This window comes from Arvicanthis niloticus, chromosome 21 (genome assembly GCF_011762505.2).
Source record: "Arvicanthis niloticus isolate mArvNil1 chromosome 21, mArvNil1.pat.X, whole genome shotgun sequence".
NCBI lineage: Eukaryota > Metazoa > Chordata > Mammalia > Rodentia > Muridae > Arvicanthis > Arvicanthis niloticus.
In genome coordinates this window covers 34,877,408-34,882,333 of record NC_047678.1, presented here as the reverse complement: position 1 = coordinate 34,882,333, position 4,926 = coordinate 34,877,408, and positions in this window count along the sequence as shown.

Genomic DNA, 4,926 nt, shown 5'->3' with positions numbered 1-4,926 from the left:
GTGGTTCCAGCCACAGTCAAACACTCCCTGCCATGTCTCTCCTGCCAAGGCGGGCTCTAGCCACAGTCAAACACTCCCTGCCATGTCTCTCCTGCCAAGGCGGGCTCTAGCCCTTTGCATGACCCAAAATGAATTCTTCATACATCAATTTGCCTTTCCTCCCTGCTGAGTCTCTTTGCAGTCCTGGAGATCAAACCTAAGGATTCTTGCATGCCAGACCAGGAAGCTGCCTCCGAGCTGTCCTTGTCCGGTGCTTGGTCACCAAGAGAAAAGTAACCATTACACAGTCTATGTCTTAGCTGCTTCTTGGAGAACAGGAGGAAGAAAGAAAAGGAACTCGGGAAGGGGAAGACACTGAGCCAGGATCTCCTCTGTAACCAGTTCTGGACAGCAGAGTTCATTCCGTCTATGAGCAAAGGTCTGACCTGTCAGTGACCGGGTCAGCAGAGCCTCCTTCCAAGGAGACAACAGTGTTGTTTTGTTTGAACTAATGTCTCTTTATGTAGCCCTGGTAGCTGGAACCTACCTATGTAGACCAGGCTGGCTTTGAACTCAGAGATCCTCCTGCCTCTGTCTCTTGAGTGCTGGGATTAAAGGTGTGTGTCACATTGCTTGGTTGTTGGCTGTTTGTTTTTTAATTTTATTTAACTTTATCTATTTATGTATGTATATATGTACGTATTTGTGTGTGTGTGTGTGTGTGTGTGTGTGTGTGTGTGTGTGACACACGTGTCGCAGAGTACATGAAGAGGTTAAAGGGGCTGGTTCTTTCCTTTTATCACAAGGCATTGGGGATTGAACTCAGGTCATCCCTCAGGCCCTGTAGCTGCTGAACCATCTCATCCACTCCAGGTTTTGGTTTCTGAGACAGGCTCTCCTCAGGGCCACTTTGGGTGCATGCCTGTGTGTGCACATGCCTGTGGACAATGAAGGACAACCTAGGTCTCCGTCCATACTCATGCAAACAACCCAGACTGACGATGCACTTAGTCTGGTCTTGAACTTAAGGTAATCCTCCTGCCTCAGCCTTCTGAGGGCAGGGACTACAGGCATTCAAGGAGTAGCTGTGAGGACAGGAGGAGCTGTCTCTTTAGGAGCTGGAGGAACATACACCCACGGCAAAGGTTTCTGGTAGGACACTGTGTTTGCTTCTCTCCTTGTTGTGTCAAGATGGCTGACACATGCAGGGAGGGTTTATACTGGCTCACAGTTCGAGGGGAAAGAAGTCACTGCAGCAGGAGCATGAGGCAGCTGGTCACATCGCATCTGCAGTTGGGAAACGGAGGGAAGCTGAACCCTCTAATGTTCCTTCAGGGGACTCCAGCCCATGGAGGGGGACAGCCCACACTCAGGGTGAGAGATCTTCTTTCCTCAGGTAAACCTCTTGAAAACACCCCGTAAACATACCCAGAGTTATGTTTCCATGGTGACTCTAAATTCAGGCAAATTAACCATTTAGACACTAAGAACATCCAATTTAGGGGCCACCTAGAAATTAGTCTGGAGGGGATGAGAGAAAGCAGGAACAGAGAGATCTTAATAAACAAAGACTAGGAAATCAAGTATGCAAAAGAAACATTTAATCCCAAACTCACAGGTCAAGGGAGAAGCATAGTTTTCCAGCAGCAGACAAAAGCAGCAATTTAAACATGAGTTCATAGGCTGGAGAGATGGCTCAATGGTTAAGAACACTGACTGCTCTGCCAGAGGTCCTGAGTTCAGTTCCCAGCAACTACATGGTGGCTCACAACCATCTGCAATGGGATCTGATGCCTCTTCTGGTGTGTCCGAAGACAGCTGCAGTGTACTCATATACATAAAAAATTAACAAATCTTTAAAAAAAAAAAAAAACCAACTCATGAGTTCACTTAAATAGAATAGCATGGGAAATGCTTTTATGTAGGTAGGCTGACTTAGGCTAAGAAAAATACCACTTAAGAGTGAGCAGGCCAGGCAGTGGTGGCGCACGCCTTTAATCCCAGTACTTGGGAGGCAGAGGCAGGCGGATTTCTGAGTTCGAGGCCAGCCTGGTCTACAGAGTGAGTTCCAGGACAGCCAGGGCTACACAGAGAAACCCTGTCTCAAAGAAACAAAAAACAGAAAACAAAACCAAACAGAAAAAGAATGCGCAGGAGACCAGAGAACATCTGCTACAGCCAGAGAGCAGTTCCCACCCAAAGGTGTTAGGAGAGATGTGGGGGTGTCAGCGGTAAACTTCCGTCCAAATCTGAGCTTGGTTCCTACGTTGTGTCTCCAGTCCTTCTGAAGGCGGGGGCTTAACCGTTTCTCACCCACTGCCCCTGTGCTCTGCAGACACTGCAATTCTGGAAGAGTGGCTTTGACTTGTGTCATTTGTTGATATCACCACCTGCTGACTGCTGAGTTGCTGAATGGATCCACTCAGTGCTGGCTTTCCTCAGGGCCACTTTGGGTGTGTGCCCTGTGTGTGCCCATGCCTGTGGACAGTGGAGGACAACCTAGCGGTCCATTCATTTTTGAGATAGGGTCTCTCATTGGCTTGGAAGTCATCAAGCAGGCTAGGCTGGTTGGCTGGAGAGCCCCAAAGATCTCCCCGTGACTGGGGTTAAGGTGCAGGCTACCAGGTCTGGCTTTTTTGTGGGGGCTCTGGGGGTGAACCTCAGATCTTATTTGCATGACACTTTACCAACTGAGCCATCTCCCAGGCCACAGGGCCACTTCATACTCAGATCTTCTGTAGTCTTCGGATATGGGAAATGCTTAGATTTCTCCTGGTCTAACCTGTGGCTTCAGAAGATGTCACAGGTCTACTCAAGGTCTTCTCCTTGCTGTGCTCTGGGTGGGGTAGGAAGCCTCCCTTCTCTCTCCATTCTGTGTCCAGTGCACTTGAACTTGAAGGCCACCTGGTTCATACACAAAGTTAAGGCACACTGACTACCCCTGAGCCTGCAACATGAGGGGAACTCAGGGGTGGTTTTCCTCTTCAAGCTTGGCACTGAGGGTGGTGGCTCTGAGACCTGTTTGCTCAGACCCTAAACCCCTATTCTGGGTTCTCTTACCTGAAGAGTTTTACCGTGGAGAATGAGATGGTTCGGACCCCTGGTGATGGTCATCGACCCCTGATGTGTGTATCTGTGTGTGTGTGTGTATGTGTGTGTGTATTCATGTACATAGATACATGTGTATATGTGGTGAAGATGTGTGTATGTGCCCATATGTGTGGAGGCTGGAGCCTTCTGTGTTCCATTTTTCTGTGTCAGCCATTTTTCTTTAACATTTTGTTTGTTTGTTTTTGGAGACAGGGTTTCTTTGTATAGCCTTGACTGTCCTCAAATAAAAAAAATATTTTTTAGTAGGGCTGGAGATAAGCCTCGGGATTGAAGAATACTTACTGCTCACACATAGGATCCAGGTTTAGTTTCCATCGCCACAAAGCAGAGGGGCTCACAACTGCCTGTGACTCCATTTCTAGAGATCTGATGTCCTCATCTGGCCTCCCAGGGCACCTGCAGTCACCTGCACATACTCACACATGGACACAGATACATATACATAGTTTAAAATTAAAAAAAAAAATTAAAAAGTTTTCTAAATAATGTATATGTGTATGTGTGTCTTTGTGTGTGCCTGTGTGTGTGTCTGCATATCTGTGTGTGTGGCTGTGTGTGTGCATGTCTGTGTATCTGTATGTGTGCATGTCTGTGTATATGCACCACAGCCCAGCACACACATGAGCTCAGAAGGCAACTTACTAGAGTTGATTCTCTTCTTCTATCTTGTGTGTCCTAGAGAACAAACTCAGGCTGTCAGGCCTGGTGGCAAGTGTCTCCACCTGCTGAGTCACCTCACCGTCTGCTTTGTTCTTTGAGACGTGTGTGTGTGTGTGTGTGTGTGTGTGTGTGTGGTCACTAGGCTGGAACTTGCTGAGTAGGCTGTCTGTGGGCTCCAGAGATCTGCCTGCCTGTCTCCACACAGCTAGGATTGTGTGTGCGAGCCATCACATCCTGGCTGCTGCTCCCTTCTGACTCTAGAAGCCTTTTGTCTCCCAAAGCCCCATCCCACGGACCTGGACATTGAGAGGCCAGTACATCTCTTTCAGGAACACAGATGGGACATGCTTAGGTTGAAGATGACTAGAAATGTGGAGATCAGAGCAGACAGAAAAGGCAAAGGGAGGGAGAACTTCTGGAGACTGAGGTACTGGGCTGGGAATGCAGCTCATTGATAGAATGTTTGCCTGCCATGCATGAGACCCTGGGATTCATAGTATTGGACATATGATCCATGATGGTCTACTTAACAATTCTAGGACTTTAGAGGTAGACGCAGAACCAGAAGTTCAAGGGCATCCTTGGCTACATAGTGAGTTTAAGGCCAGCCTGGGCTACATGAAACATTCACACACACACACACACACACACACACACATCACACAGAGAAAAAGGGAACAAAACTGGTATCTTCTATTCAGTGAATTATGTTTGTACAGGTTCAGGGTAGATGGCCACTACAAATTCAAGACTTCTGTATGCGTGATCACAGGTTAACGAGGCCCAGTGTGGTTGAGGGTGTGTGGAACTCAAGACACACCACTCCACATTTGAGTCATGACACTGTGCAAGACTGTGTAGGATGGCTCTGACTCTCGTGAACTGAATTTGTTTGGAAGAAGATAGACTGTCTAGCCAGAAGAAACAACAGAAAGCAAGCCCTCTGTGGGAAGGTTTTAAAAAGAATTTTTTTTTTTTTAAAAAAATGAAATCTTGGATCTTTCAAAATGAAGTGAATAAGTAAAAACTGTGTGGGTGGCTCAGACGCACCTGAAGGACTGTTGGTGTCACAGGGACCCTATGTTCTCAGTGTGTATACAGGCATGCAGGCATGTAGGCACTTACCCAGCTAGTAGGCATTGGCTGAGGACCTATTATGGGCTAGATGTGCTCTAC